Here is a 16,575-nt window from a genome sequence, read left to right as displayed (position 1 = left end):
GCTTCCTTCTCTTGTGTCTCTCAGGCCCATCAAGCTTCCTTCTCATGTGTCTCTCAGGCCCATCAAGCTTCCTTCTCAAGTGTCTCTCAGCCCCATCAAGCTTCCTTCTCATGTGTCTCTCAGCCCCATCAAGCTTCCTTCTCAAGTGTCTCTTATCCCCATCAAGCTTCCTTCTCATGGGTCTCTCAGCCCCATCAAGCTTCCTTCTCAAATGTCTCTCAGCCCAATCAAGCTTCCTTCTCTTGTGTCTTTCAGACCCATCAAGCTTCCTTCTCAAGTGTCTCTCAGCCCCATCAAGCTTCCTTCTCATGTGTCTCTCAGCCCCATCAAGCTTCTTTCTCTTGTGTCTCTCAGCCCCATCAAGCTTTCTTCACATGTGTCTCAGCCCCATCAAGCTTCCTTCTCTTGTGTCTCTCAGCCCCATCAAGCTTTCTTCACATGTGTCTCAGCCCCATCAAGGTTCCTTCTCAAGTGTCTCTCAGCCCATCAAGCTTCCTTCTCTTGTGTCTCTCAGCCCCATCAAGCTTCCTTCACATGTGTCTCTCAGCCCCGTCAAGCTTCCTTCTCAAGGTTCTCTCAGCCCCATCAAGCTTCCTTCTCAGGTGTCTCTCAGCCCCATCAAGCTTCCTTCACATGTGTCTCTCAGCCCCATCAAGCTTCCTTCTCAAGTGTCTCATAGCCCCATCAAGCTTCCTTCTCAAGTGTCTCACAGCCCCATCAAGCTTCCTTCTCAAGTGTCTCTCAGCCCCATCAAGCTTCCTTCTCATGGGTCTCTCAGCCCCATCAAGCTTCCTTCTCAAGTGTCTCTCAGCCCCATCAAGCTTCCTTCTCATGGGTCTCTCAGCCCCATCAAGCTTCCTTCTCAAGTGTCTCTCAGCCCATCAAGCTTACTTCTCATGTCTCTCAGCCCCATCAAGCTTCCTTCTCAAGTGTCTCTCAGCCCCATCAAGCTTCCTTCACATGTGTCTCTCAGCCCCATCAAGCTTCCTTCTCATGTGTCTCAGCCCCATCAAGCTTCCTTCTCTTGTGTCTCTCAGCCCCACTTCCTTCTCAAGTGTCTCACGGCCCCATTAAGCTTCCTGAGGTTCTGTAGCGATCCGAACCCTTGTTTTCGGTATCGTAGCATTGACACGATTTTGGTGCCAGTGAACTGTAAATGATCCATTGTGTATGTGGCAGTGTTTTTGCTGCGCTACTAGCACGGATACACTGAGAAATAGGGCATTCTGTTGAAAACACACGGCATCCATTTTAGATACGGCGTCCATTTTGTTTCTTGCCCTCACATAGTCAATGGACGAACGTTGACCCCAGCTGAATCACCTTGTTAGGGACACGTAGGCTTTAGTTCAGGAAAGCTGATGCTGCGTGACTTGGCAGAAGCTGCCTCCCTTGCCTGAAGCCAGGCCTGTTATACTGGTTCTCATGTTCGTTGGCCTAATCACGATTAGGAGGCCGAAGACAGTCATCTCTTATCCTGCTTTTCTATCTTCTACACCTGGCTCTGCTCCTTGCCTTCTGGGTTTTTACTATGGGGAGGAAACATTTTTTACGATGAGGCGGATCGATCTATGAATAGAAAACTGACATGAAGACTTGATCGAATACTGAAAACTTGCAAATAATTATCGTTTGGTATATGGTTTGTTTTGTTTGGGATACCGGGCTAGGCATGGAAGATATTTTAACAATGTTGCCTAAAGTCATTTTCCATGTATATAAGGAGCGACCCACTTTGTACAATTCGAACAGTCTCCTAGAATCTGCCTTTGTGTGGTTCCTGTGACTTCTGTATCCCTGCAGTAAATAAACCTTGGTCTCTGACGCCACCATCGAGAAGCCCGTGTCTCTGTTTATTTGTGCACCAAGACATGAAGGAACTCAGGGGTCTTTTGGGTGTTGTTTCCCTGACACCTCTGGACTCTAAAAAGTCTAGAACCTCATTTGGCGCCCAGCGCAGGGCGACGTCAACTGGTACCGGTCCAAAGCCTGAAGATTTCGAGGAGCTTCGTGTGAAGATTCCGTAGGGAGGTACCCCGCTTCATTGATCCCTGCATGTCGTAAAAGTGGCCCGACGATCTCTTCCACGAGGGTTCCCGTTCCCAGACGGCTACAGAGGACCGCTGCCCTGACTGTCGCCCTGTCTTGGACCTCAGGTGCAGACCTTAGTACGGCGAGACGTAGACGGGTTCTCCTTGGTGACGTCTTCGACATTTCAGTTAAGTATTAAGTGGGTCGCACCCAGTTTGGTTGCTCTTGGTTGCTCTTGGTTGCTCTTGTAAGGATTTATCATTGGTTGCTGTTGTACGGATAATCCTTTTGTTTTCTGGATACGCTTGTTTTAGATACTCTTGGTTGCTTTTGTAGATTATCACTGGTTGCTCTTGTCAAAGATAATCTTTGATTTTTGGTATTGGTTCATTTGGATGCTCTTGGTAGGCCTAAGTTCTTTGCGCATTTGGTTAGAATTTTGTCCTTAGTTTATAATGGCTAGTCGTAGTAATTGTTTCCTGTCCTGGTTAAGTTGCAACAGGGATTCCCGGTTGGAGGACTCGTGTCCGGTTCCTCCGATTGGAACTCCAACGTATGAGCTCTACTGTAAACATGGTGTGGGTCCTATCACTTATAATGAAGTATGGGTCCGATACACCAGGAAAGATGGTGTCCTTAGTTGGCCACCACATGGTAGCTTCGAAACTGAAATTCTAGATAACCTGGAAATGAAATTATTTAAGAAAAAAGCCCGGCCGGCAATGTTTGATTCTTTTCGTTTTTGGCGTAAGGAAGCCAGACAGAGAGAAATAAGAAAAATGAAAAAGGAACAAAAAGAGAAAGGTTTGACTTTAATGCAGTCTGCTAGGCAGTTGCATGTCAACGAGACTGAAAAAGCAATAGAGGTAGCGAATAGAGAGCATAATTTGGCGATTCACAAGTGCTACCCTGCCTTGCCATCGTGTCCTGCTAAGCCAGCAGAGGACCCCGAAAAGGATCCCCTGTTGTCTTATCTTTTGAGATCACCTCCACCGTATGCACAGGGTGTTACGGCACCACAGTTGCCACCTGTTGTACAACCGGCTGTTGGTCAGCCTGGAATAGTTGTTCCTCCTCTTTTGATCCAAGCTCCTGTCCTTCCTGTGGTTAATGTTCCTCCGGCACCCCCTCTTCCTGGGTTGCCTATTCCGCCTGTGCCTGTCGTTTCGCAAACTACTTTGCCTACTACTCCTACCCTTACAATTTCATCTGCTCCAGCTTCCTTGTCCCCGACCTCTGTAAACATTCTGACTCCGCTTTCAGTTCGTCGGAAAATAACTGACTCTGTAACTAATATTTTAACGCCTTTTTACAGGTCTTTAATTAAGACCCCCATTTCTGACTCTACACAGAGACGTAGTCAGTTTCCTGGTCCCCAGGAACGAGAAATGTTAGATTTGACAGCTCTTAGGTGGGTTTCGAAAACTGTGAAATACGATGCACAAAGGGTGTTGGATACGTTTATGCAATGGAATGAACCAACTCAGCGATACGTATTTGATGTGATGTGTTCCCTTTTGCGTGAGGAATGGGATGATGATTACTTGGATTCAGTTCCCGCTGATTTGATACATACTCAGCAAAGATTCGCTGCAGGAATGATAGTGGGTCCGGACGTAAAGGAAGCGATAGAACTGATTTTAGCATACAGGTATGATTCTCCTCTTCGATCACCAAGGGACTCAGATGGTTCTCCGATTACTAGGAAGAAGCGAGGTCAGTATCCGATGAGGGAAGTTCCGCCGATATGGCGCGAAGCAGTGCGAATCTTGGTATTCAAGCAGCTCCAGCACAGTTTCAGAGAGTGTGGATACACATTCCGTGGAAACGGGCTGAAGTTCTAGCAGTAAACAGACATTGCCAGACCCGCGTAAGAATCCTGCTGGTTATTATAAAGAGTTGACCCAGAAAGTTCAAGCTTGTGTCATGAATTTGGCAGACATTGAGATGCTTTTTGGCAATGTAGTGCCACAGCCTATTTGGGCCATAATTCGCCATGAGAATCATCAAGTTACCTTAGGAGGTGATTGGCCAGCTATTGTAGCGGCAGATGCACAACAAATTGGTGGTGCTAAACCTGAACCCCTGATCGTGGCTTTGCCTGGCAGAATAATCAATCTAATGAAAACTCTGATGCCAGCGTTACGTGTCAACTGGGATAAATTATCAGCATGCAAGCAAAAGAAGGATGAAAGTGTCTCTGATTTCTTCACCAGATTTGAAGAGACTTTCGTAGACCACAGTTGTCAAGATATGAGTACTGAGGGAGGCCAGAGATTGTTTGTCGACAAGTTTGTGTTTAATTTATTGCCTGAATTAAGTAATAAGTTGAAGGATTCTGAGAGTGCATGGGCGGTATCGACGACAGCACAGATACTTGCAACTGCTCAGTATTACGAAAATAGAGAACAAGAAGAGAAGGAAAAGTCAGAGAAGAAGACGAAAGACTTGAAAACTAAAGTTCTTTTGCAACAGGCGTATCCGCCTCGCTCGAATCAGTCAGATTCACAGCAGCGACCCCAGTTTCAGCAACAGCCACAGTTCCAGCAAGGAATGTCCCAAAGGTTTGATTATGGTAGTCCACGACAACAGTTAGCATGGAATCAGTGTGCCTATTGTAAAAAGGAAGGTCATTATAAGAATGAGTGTCCAGTTCTGCATCCACAAACTAGTGGTGTCCCCGCTCCGAGAGGCCGTGGGGGTTTCATGCAAGCTCCTAGAGGCAGAGGACGCGGTGCTGTGCCTCCGCAGACTGATCGTTCCTCTAATTATTTTGATCAGCAGAATGTGCCATCGGGTAGATCTCAACAATACCATGTTGAAGATTATTATGAGGGTAATGGAGAAGTTCAGCAAAGTGAGTACTAGGACAGCTATAGGCAAAGAGAGGGAGTAGTATCAGTTCCAGTCGATCAGAGTGGACCTTATGTCGCAGTAGCTACATCATGTGTGATTGAACCATTTCTGTTGGATACTGGTGCGGCAAAAAGTTCAATTATGCATGCGAAACTTCCTGGCGCACCTTTGTCTGGCTTAACAAACATTTCGGTAGGATTCTCAGGCGCCCCTGTTCACAACCCTGCTTCTGGTCCTTTGTCCATTTTTGTTGGACCATGTCATCTAGAAGCACCCCTTATTCTAACGACTGGTTGTAATGAGAATCTGCTTGGTCTAGATCTGTTAAAACGCCTGCATGCGACATTGTACTGCTCTCCTTCAGGAGTACAGCTCACGTTGGGTAAGAGAGTGATCTCTCCAATGTATTTGTCAATGGATAAGCTCCCACAGGAGCTGCGTTCTCTCCCTGATACTCTTTGGGCAACTGGCCCTAACGATGTAGGTCTTTTGGAAATTCCTCCTTATGTGGTGAGTTTGAAGGCGAATGTTAGATTTCCACGAATCCCACAGTATCGGATTTCAAATGAAGGTGAATGTGCGCTTTTACTGATCGTGCAGGACTTGATACAGAAAGATGTGATAGAAGAAACTAGAGGAAATGTATGCAACAGTCCTGTTTTGCCGATTTTGAAACGCACTGATCCTTCCAAACCTCCAGTCTACAGATTAGTGATTGACCTTAGAGAGGTTAATAAAATTGTGGTTCCGCAATTTCCTGTGGTCCCGGATATCACTGCAGTACTGACATTGATTCCTGCTTCAGCTACGTGGTTTTCAGTGATTGACTTGAAGAATGCCTTCTTCAGCATTCCGATAGCCGAAGACAGTAGGGATATTTTTGGCTTCTCCTTAGGTGGTCGTAGCTTCAGATTCAAACGCGCTCCACAAGGCTATTGTAAAAAGCCCTTCGATTTACAGCCAAGCATTAAAAAGTCATTTAGATACTTTTGCACTTCCTCCTGGTGCTGCTCTTATCCAATATGTAGACGATCTCTTAGTGGCTGTAGATGACGAGGAAACTTGCAAAACAGTTACAATTTCTTTGCTGCATCATTTATCAGACTTACATCACAAGGCGTCACCTTCTAAACTGCAATATTGTTGCCAAGAAGTGACCTATTTAGGTCATCTTTTGTCAAAAGAGGGAAGAAGGTTGACCCCAGAGAGAATTAAAGCAATTTCGCAGATGACTGTACCAAGCACACAGAGAGAAGTACGTGCGTTTTGGGGTATTACGTCATATTGCAGACAATGGATCCCAAATTTTTCTCTTATGGCAAAACCATTGGTGGCTCTGACTGGAAAAGGTGTTCCGAGTCCTTTGCCATGGTCTGATGAATGCCAGCAGAGCTTCTCTGATTTGCGTGATGCGTTGTGTTCAGCTCCTGTGTTGGGTACTCCTGACTACAGTAAGCCGTTTACACTATATGTCCACGAAAGAGAGGGTTGCGCGTTGAGTGTTTTGACGCAACAATTCGGTGACAAGCAACGACCTTGTGCGTATTTCTCATCGACATTAGATCCGGTAGCCAGAGCATTGCCAAGTTGTTTGAGAGCTACAGCAGCAGCTGCAGTGTCCATTCGACAGTCTGCTTGACTGGCCATGAACAATATGTTAGTAGTCATGGTCCCACATGCCGTGGATACACTCATGAATCGAACGAAAACTCAGCACCTCACCAGTGCTAGACTATCAGGCTATGAGCTGACGCTTTTGGCAAGTCACATTCAGATTAAGCGATGCAGCATATTGAATCCAGCAACACTGTTGCCGACTACTCAGGAGTCGAGTGATTTGGAACCCCATGATTGTTGTTTCAGAACTGAGGAAGAGACAAAAGGACGGATTGATTTAAAAGATACTCCATTACTAGATCCAGATGGTATTTTGTATGTGGACGGATCTTGTTTTAAACTCCAGAATGGTGATGTGACAAGTGCGTACGCAGTTACGACTTTGAGCACGATTGTTGAGACTGCAAGAGTGAGTCAGAATTCTGCCCAAGCTGCAGAATTAATTGCATTGACGAGAGCGTGTGTTTTAGCTGAGGGAAAGAGAGTGAATGTGTTTACTGATAGTCAATATGCCTTCGGCGTAGCACACAGTTTCGGTCGTTTGTGGAAGGAAAGAGGTTTCTTTACGTCCCATGGGACTAAGATCCAACATGGACAATTAGTCAATGACCTGTTGGATTCTCTGACCTTACCAAAGGAAGTTGCGATTGTGAAATGCAGTGCCCATCGAAAGGTTACGGATGACGTTGGTCGCGGGAATGCGTTCGCAGATGAGGTCGCTAAGGAGACGGCCAAGAATATGATGAGTCGAATGTATGTTGCAATGTCTGCAAGATGGATTGCTGAATCAGGGATGTGCGAGAATACGACTGAAAGTGTAAAGGCCATCCAGAATGAAGCTACTGAAAGTGAGAAGAATGCATGGAAGGAGAAAATGGGTAAATTGGATTCGAATGGATGTTGGATTGATTTGTCAGAGCATCAGCGATGGATGTTGCCTGATGCGTATGTACTTGCAGTGGTTACGATGGCTCATGGAATAGCGCACATCAGTACGAAAGGTATCAGTAAGATGTTAGCTCCCGTATGGAAGAATGATGGGATTGCTAAATGTGCTGAGAGAGTGGTGAAAAATTGCATGGTATGCCTGATGCATAATCCTGGCAAGGGAACCCCAACCCCAGCTGGTCATTTTGCTCCCCCTTCTTGTCCCTTTGAAGTGATCCGGTTAGATTTTATCCACATGGACAGGTGTAACAACCTCAAATATGTCCTAGTGGTAGTCTGTGCATTTTCGAGATGGATTGAAGCTAATCCGTTAAAGGATAACACTGCCCTGTCCACTGCCAAAATCCTCCTCAAAGAGTATTTCCCTAGGTACGGCATGCCACGGATTGTATGGTCGGACAATGGAAGTGAGTTCGTAGGGAAAGTTATGCAAAATGTGTGTGCAGGTTTGGGAATTAAGCAAAAATTCCACAGTGCGAATCATCCACAGTCAGCAGGTTTGGTTGAGGGGTACAATGGTACCTTGAAGCTGAAACTTGCTAAAATCCAAGCTTCCACTGATTTATCTTGGCCAGATGCACTGCCTTTGGCCTTACTATCTACCAGAGCGACTGTACACTCTCGAGTAGGGCTTAGCCCATATGAGATTGTGTTTGGTCGCCCTGCTAATGTTTGGGGAGTTCCGAGGCCCAAGGAATTCAATCAGATCGAATATCCAATGTTGATTGATTACCTTTTTGACCTGACTGCTAAATTGAGTCTTATTCATCAACAGGTATTTGAAACCTTGCCTAAGCCGCCAGAGGGTCCAGGACACGCACTGAAACCCGGGGATTTTGTTCTCGTAAGGAATTTTGGACTAACCCGAAACCTCCAGCCAAGATTTGTTGGTCCTTTTCAAGTGCTCCTGGCCACAAAAACTGCTGTATGCCTAGCCGGCAGGAAAAATTGGGTGCACGCTACCCATACGAAGCGTGTGCCTCTCCCACTCCCCTATGACAGTTGGGTTAGACAGGGAATTGGTGTTTCCGAGACCGAACCTGTTCCTAGGCTTGTCCCTTTCAGCGATGCAGAGTATATAACGGACAGACAAACTGAAACACAGAACTCTGACACCGCACCAGGAACTGTTTCTTTGAACCCTGAACAGGGCACTGTACAAAGTGAACATTTGCCACCTGTGGATTTGAACATTGCTGCATCTTCAAATCCGTTGTTTCGAGATCAGACACAACCTGAAAAATTCCGTTACAACTTGCGTTCTCATCCTATGAACCAATAACATTGCATAAGTACTTGTCTATTTGAAAACTGATTGATCTTACCATATTCTTTTCAGTCAGGAAGTTTTGCTCATAAATTTTTTGTTTTCTTAACCTTGCCATCTGGGTTGCCGTAGGGTCGCAACGTGTGCCTGGTTTAACTTGCAGGGGACCAGACACACGGTCGGTCTTTTCTGTTTATTTTGGGAACTCCCAGGGTAGACAGAGGCATTTTTTAACAGGTACAAATCATCCGATTGCGAACGGTTGTAGAAGATGGAGCTTCCTGAACTGCAACGAGTTAACGTTATCAACACTCGCAAGACTGTTTTAATAACTTTGGTGGGCGGAATTGTTTTCAGTATCCAGTTAATTTTTGCACCGGTTACATCTACAGTACCTCCCAATGTTTCTGTTTCTCCGACTATTGTTTCTCTTTATTCTTTTCACCCTTTTCCTGCACATGAACAAGCTCGACGCTCTGAGTTTATAAATAACACTTTCATTCAGCTCTTGCACCAACACCAACTGGTATTAAATACAAAGAACTGCTGGGTGTGCGGTCTGATACCACATACCATGGACAAGGGTATCCCCTATCTGGTTCTGCCCTTTAGTTATAATGGATCATTTTGGGCATTTCAGACCATGTTCGTTTATGCTCTTGAGACCTATCCCCCGCGACCTCCGTGTTCCATTAGGTATAACTCTGCTAATAGCGCCTTGGTAAAGGGAATTACTGACATGGTTAGTGATGTCAATAACACTCCGTTTATTCCCAAGGATGAGTGGCGAGTTTATATGGGTTGGAATGCTACGGAGTATGGCATTAGTTCGGGTGAGAACAAGCGTAAGAGCTCGACTCCGATTTGGGTCATACCCCACCAAGGTCAAGTCTGTTTGCAAGGGAATGGGAGGAACCCGAGAGCTCGGCTAGGGAAGAGTGACTGTACTGAAACGTACGTTTTTCCAGCACAGTTTTCCCCTGCATTCTTAGCTGCTAAGGGTACCTATTTTGTCTGCCAAGACAGAGCATATACATGGCTGCCTGCTGACTTTTCAGGCTCCTGTTATATTGCCCGACTGTTACCTCCGACATACACTGCTGCACCGGATTATCACAAGACCAGAGTTGTGAGAGGTGTCTTCGACAAAGAAGACACTGCTGGCCAAGAAGCAGGAGATTTTTTTAAGGGCTTCCTTCCGTTCTGGGGGCCCATGGCCAATAGTAGGAACTTGCGTCAACTAACACGGGTAGTTGAATCCACTATTACCGAAACTGCCGGTGCCCTTAGTAACCTGACAGCTGAGCTCCAGGCGGATCGCCTCATGACGTTGCAGAACCGTATGGTTCTTGACGTAATACTTGCAGATCGAGGTGGAGTATGTCAGATGATCCAATCGAGTTGCTGTGTTTTTATTCCTAATAATGCTCCAACAGTGTACAAGGCCATTTCTAAGTTACACAAGATCGCTGACTCTATTCACGTAGATAAAGGCGATTGGTCGCTGAAGGGATGGCTTTGGAATCTGTTATCTGCATGGGGATGGAAGGTTCTGATGGTCATTGGTGTTGTGTTGGTGTTCCTATTCTCATGCTGTCTCGTTGTTCAGTATGGTCCTGCCTTATGTGGCCTCTGTGCCGCAACATGCGTAAGAAGGCCGCCTGTTTCGGGAGAGACGTTACGAGATAGCATGATGCTCCAGCACCATGTCCGTGACTTAATGAATATAGAGATAGACTCTGACATAGAGTGAGTTATTGCCTATGTAAGGGCAAAAGGACGGTCTGAGGTTCTGTAGCGATCCAAACCCGTGTTTTCGGTATCGTAGCATTGACACGATTTTGGTGCCAGTGAACCGTAAATGATCCATTGTGTATGTGGCAGTGTTTTCGCTGCGCTACTAGCACGGATACACTGAGAAATAGGGCATTCTGTTGAAAACACACGGCATCCATTTTAGATACGGCGTCAATTTTGTTTCTTGCCCTCACATAGTCAATGGACGAACGTTGACCCCAGCTGAATCACCTTGTTAGGGACACGTAGGCTTTAGTTCAGGAAAGCTGATGCTGCGTGACTTGGCAGAAGCTGCCTCCCTTGCCTGAAGCCAGTCCTGTTATACTGGTTCTCGTGTTCGTAGGCCTGATCACGATTAGGAGGCCGAAGACAGTAGCCATGCCCGTTTTATGACCCACAAGCATCTCTTATCCTGCTTTTCTATCTTCTACACCTGGCTCTGCTCCTTGCCTTCTGGGTTTTTACTATGGGGAGGAAACATTTTTTACGATGAGGCGGATCGATCTATGAATAGAAAACTGACATGAAGACTTGATCGAATACTGGAAACTTGCAAATAATTATCGTTTGGTATATGGTTTGTTTTGTTTGGGATACCGGGCTAGGCATGGTAGATATTTTAACAATGTTGCCTAAAGTCATTTTCCATGTATATAAGTAGCGACCCACTTTGTACAATTCGAACAGTCTCCTAGAATCTGCCTTTGTGTGGTTCCTGTGACTTCTGTATCCCTGCAGTAAATAAACCTTGGTCTCTGACGCCACCATCGAGAAGCCCGTGTCTCTGTTTATTTGTGCACCAAGACAGGAAGGAACTCAGGGGTCTTTTGGGTGTTGTTTCCCTGACACCTCTGGACTCTAAAAAGTCTAGAACCTCATTCCTTCTCTTGTGTCTCTCAGCCCCATCAAACTTCCTTCCCAAGGGTCTCTCAGCCCCATCAAGCTTCCTTCTCAAGTGTCTCTCAGCCCCATCAAGCTTCCTTCTCAAGTGTCTCTCAGTCCCATCAAGCTTCCTTCTCAAGTGTCTCTCAGCCCCTTCAAGCTTCTCTTGTGTCTATCAGCCCCATCAAGCTTCCTTCTCTTGTGTCTCTCAGCCCCGTCAAGCTTCCTTCATATGTGTCTCTCAGCCCCGTCAAGCTTCCTTCTCAAGTGTCTCTCAGCCCCATCAAGCTTCCTTCTCTAGTGTCTCTCAGCCCCATCAAGCTTCCTTCTCAAGTGTCTCTCAGCCCCATCAAGCTTCCTTCTCAAGTGTCTCTCGGCCCCATCAAGCTTCCTTCACATGTGTCTCAGCCCCATCAAGCTTCCTTCTCTTGTGTCTCTCAGCCCCGTCAAGTTTCCTTCTCTTGTGTCTCTCAGCCCCGTCAAGCTTCCTTCACATGTGTCTCTCAGCCCCGTCAAGCTTCCTTCTCATGTGTCTCTCAGCCCCATCAAGCTTCCTTCTCAAGTGTCTCTCAGCCCCATCAAGCTTCATTCTCTTGTGTCTCTCAGCCCCATCAAGCTTCCTTCTCTTGTGTCTCTCAGCCCCATCAAGCTTCCTTCACATGTGTCTCTCAGCCCCGTCAAGCTTCCTTCTCAAGTGTCTATCAGCCCCATCAAGCTTCCTTCTCAAGTGTCTCTCAGCCCCATGAAGCTTCCTTCTCTTGTGTCTCTCAGCCCCATCAAGCTTCCTTCTCTTGTGTCTCTCAGCCCCATCAAGCTTTCTTCTCAGGTGTCTCACAGCCCCATCAAGCTTCCTTCTCATGTCTCTCAGCCCCATCAAGCTTCCTTCTCAAGTGTCTCTCAGCCCATCAAGCTTCCTTCTCAAGGGTCTCTCAGCCCCATCAAGCTTACTTCTCAAGTGACTCTCAGCCCCATCAAGCTTCCTTCTCTTGTGTCTCTCAGCCCCATCAAGCTTCCTTCTGAAGTGTCTCAGCTCCATCAAGCTTCCTTCTCATGTCTCTCAGCCCCATCAAGCTTCCTTCTCAAGTGTCTCGGTCCCATCAAGCTTCCTTCTCAAGTGTCCCACAGCCCCATCAAGCTTCCTTCTCATGTGTCTCTCAGCCCCATCAAGCTTCCTTCTCTTGTGTCTCTCAGTCCCATCAAGCTTCCTTCTCAAGTGTCTCTCAGCCCCAATGAAGCTTCCTTCTCAAGTGTCTCTCGGCCCCATCAAGCTTCCTTCTCAAGCGTCTCAGCCCCATCAAGCTTCCTTCTCAAGTGTCTCTCAGCCCCATCAAGCTTCCTTCTCAAGTGTCTCTCAGCCCCATGAAGCTTCCTTCTCTTGTGTCTCTCAGTCCCATCAAGCTTCCTTCTCAAGTGAATCTCAGCCCCATCAAGCTTCTCTCAGCCCCATCAAGCTTCCTTCTCATGTGTCTCAGCCCCATCAAGCTTCCTTGTCTTGTGTCTCTCAGCCCCATCAAACTTCCTTCTGTGTCTCTCGGCCTCATCAAGCTTCCTTCTCATGTGTCTCTCAGCCCCATCAAGCTTCCTTCTCTTGTGTCTCTCAGCCCCATCAAGCTTCCTTCTCAAGTGTCTCTCAGCCCCATCAAGCTTCCTTCTCATGTGTCTCTCAGCCCCATCAAGCTTCCTTCTCAAGTGTCTCTCAGCCCCATCAAGCTTCCTTCTCATGTGTCTCAGCCCCATCAAGCTTCCTTCTCATGGGTCTCTTAGCCCCATCAAGCTTCCGTCTCATGTGTCTCTCAGCCCCATCAAGCTTCCTTCTCAAGTGTCCCACAGCCCCATCAAGCTTCCTTCTCAAGTGTCTCTCAGCCCCATCAAGCTTCCTTCTTAAGTGTCTCAGCCCCATCAAGCTTCCTTCTCTTGTGTCTCTCAGCCCCATCAAGCTTCCTTCTCATGGGTCTCTTAGCCCCATCAAGCTTCCGTCTCATGTGTCTCTCAGCCCCATCAAGCTTCCTTCTCAAGTGTCTCTCAGCCCCATCAAGCTTCCTTCTCATGGGTCTCACAGCCCCATCAAGCTTCCTTCTCAAGTGTCTCAGCCCCATGAAGCTTCCTTCTTAAGTGTCTCTCAGCCCCATCAAGCTTCCTTCTCTTGTGTCTCTCAGTCCCAACAAGCTTCCTTCTCAAGTGTCTCTCAGCCCCATCAAGCTTCCTTCTTAAGTGTCTCTCAGCCCCATCAAGCTTCCTTCTCAAGTGTCTCAGCCCCATCAAGCTTCCTTCTCAAGTGTCTCATAGCCCCATCAAGCTTCCTTCTCAAGTGTCTCTCAGCCCCATCAAGCTTCCTTCACATGTGTCTGTCAGCCCCATCAAGCTTCCTTCTCAAGTGTCTCTCAGCCCCATCAAGCTTCCGTCTCATGTGTCTCTCAGCCCCATCAAGCTTCCTTCTCAAGTGTCTCTCAGCCCCATCAAGCTTCCGTCTCATGTGTCTCTCAGCCCCATCAAGCTTCCTTCACATGTGTCTCTCAGCCCCATCAAGCTTTCTTCTCATGTGTCTCAGCCCCATCAAGCTTCCTTCTCAAGTGTCTCTCAGCCCCATCAAGCTTCCTTCACATGTGTCTCTCAGCCCCATCAAGCTTCCTTCTCATGTGTCTCAGCCCCATCAAGCTTCCTTCTCTTGTGTCTCTCAGTCCCATTAAGCTTTCTTCTCAAGTGTCTCTCAGCCCCATCAAGCTATCTTCTCAAGTGTCTCTCAGCCCCATCAAGCTTCCTTCTCATGGGTCTCTCAGCCCCATCAAGCTTCCTTCTCAAGTGTCTCTCAGCCCCATCAAGCTTCCTTCTCTTGTGTCTCTCAGGCCCATCAAGCTTCCTTCTCAAGTGTCTCAGCCCCATCAAGCTTCCTTCTCATGGGTCTCCCAGCCCCATCAAGCTTCCTTCTCAAGTGTCTCTCAGCCCCATCAAGCTTCCTTCTCATGGGTCTCTCAGCCCCATCAAGCTTCCTTCTCAAGTGTCTCTCAGCCCATCAAGCTTCCTTCTCTTGTGTCTCTCAGGCCCATCAAGCTTCCTTCTCAAGTGTCTCTCAGCCCCATCAAGCTTCCTTCTCAAGTGTCTCTCCGGCCCATCAAGCTTCCTTCTCAAGTGTCTCAGCCCCATCAAGCTTCCTTCTCAAGTGTCTCTCAGCCCCGTCAAGCTTCCTTCTCATGTGTCTCTCAGCCCCATCAAGCTTCCTTCTCATGTGTCTCACAGCCCCATCAAGCTTCCTTCTCAAGTGTCTCTCAGCCCCATCAAGCTTCCTTCTCTTGTGTCTCACAGCCCCATCAAGCTTCCTTCTCAAGTGTCTCAGCCCCATCAAGCTTCCTTTTCAAGTGTCTCAGCCCCATCAAGCTTCCTTCTCAAGTGTCTCAGCCCCATCAAGCTTCCTTCTCAAGTGTCTCAGCCCCATCAAGCTTCCTTCTCAAGTGTCTCTCAGCCCCATCAAGCTTCCTTCTCATGGGTCTCTCAGCCCCATCAAGCTTCCTTCTCTTGTGTCTCTCAGCCCCATCAAGCTTCCTTCTCATGTGTCTCTCAGCCCCATCAAGCTTCCTTCTCTTGTGTCTCTCAGCCCCATGAAGCTTCCTTCTCAAGTGTCTCTCAGCCCCATCAAGCTTCCTTCTCAAGTGTCTCTCAGCCCCATCAAGCTTCCTTCTCTTGTGTCTCTCAGCCCCATCAAGCTTCCTTCTCAAGTGTCTCTCAGCCCCATCAAGCTTCCTTCTCTTGTGTCTCTCAGCCCCATCAAGCTTCCTTCTCTTGTGTCTCTCAGCCCCATCAAGCTTCCTTCTCAAGTGTCTCTCAGCCCCATCAAGCTTCCTTCTCTTGTGTCTCTCAGCCCCATCAAGCTTCCTTCTCAAGTGTCTCTCAGCCCCATCAAGCTTCCTTCTCTTGTGTCTCTCAGCCCCATCAAGCTTCCGTCTCAAGTGTCTCTCAGCCCCATCAAGCTTCCTTCTCTTGTGTCTCTCAGCCCCATCAAGCTTCCTTCTCAAGTGTCTCTCAGCCCCATCAAGCTTCCTTCTCTTGTGTCTCTCAGCCCCATCAAGCTTTCTTCACATGTGACTCTCAGCCCCATCAAGCTTCCGTCTCATGTGTCTCTCAGCCCCATCAAGCTTCCGTCTCAAGTGTCCCTCAGCCTCATCAAGCTTCCTTCTCTTGTGTCTCCCAGCCCCATCAAGCTTCCTTCTCAAGTGTCTCTCAGCCCCATCAAGCTTCCTTCTCTTGTGTCTCTCAGCCCCTTCAAGCTTCCTTCTCTTGTGTCTCTCAGCCCCATCAAGCTTTCTTCACATGTGTCTCTCAGCCCCATCAAGCTTCCGTCTCAAGTGTCTCTCAGCCCCATCAAGCTTCCGTCTCAAGTGTCTCTCAGCCTCATCAAGCTTCCTTCTCATGGGTCTCTCAGCCCCATCAAGCTTCCTTCTCAAGTCTCTCAGCCCCATCAAGCTTCCTTCTCTTGTGTCTCTCAGCCCCATCAAGCTTCCTTCTCTTGTGTCTCTCAGCCCCATGAAGCTTCCTTCTCGTTGGTCTCTCCGCCCCATCAAGCTTCCTTCTCAAGTGTCTCTCAGCCCCATCAAGCTTCCTCTCAAGTGTCTCACAGCCCCATCAAGCTTCCTTCTCAAGTGTCTCTCAGCCCCATCAAGCTTCCTTCTCAAGGGTCTCTCAGCCCCATCAAGCTTTCTTCACATGTGTCTCTCAGCCCCATCAAGCTTCCGTCTCAAGTGTCTTTCAGCCCCATCAAGCTTCTGTCTCAAGTGTCTCTCAGCCTCATCAAGCTTCCTTCTCATGGGTCTCTCAGCCCCATCAAGCTTCCTTCTCAAGTCTCTCAGCCCCATCAAGCTTCCTTCTCTTGTGTCTCTCAGCCCCATGAAGCTTCCTTCTCTTGTGTCTCTCAGCCCCATGAAGCTTCCTTCTCGTGGGTCTCTCCGCCCCATCAAGCTTCCTTCTCAAGTGTCTCTCAGCCCCATCAAGCTTCCTCTCAAGTGTCTCTCAGCCCCATCAAGCTTCCTTCTCAAGTGTCTCTCAGCCCCATCAAGCTTCCTTCTCAAGGGTCTCTGAGCCCCATCAAGCTTCCTTCTCAAGTGTCTCTCAGCCCCATCAAGCTTCCTTCTCTTGTGTCTCTCAGGCCCATCAAGCTTCCTTCTCTTGTGTCTCTCAGGCCCATCAAG

This window comes from Lissotriton helveticus, chromosome 1_2, assembly GCF_964261635.1.
Source record: "Lissotriton helveticus chromosome 1_2, aLisHel1.1, whole genome shotgun sequence".
Taxonomy (NCBI): domain Eukaryota; kingdom Metazoa; phylum Chordata; class Amphibia; order Caudata; family Salamandridae; genus Lissotriton; species Lissotriton helveticus.
This window is presented reverse-complemented; position numbering follows the sequence as displayed.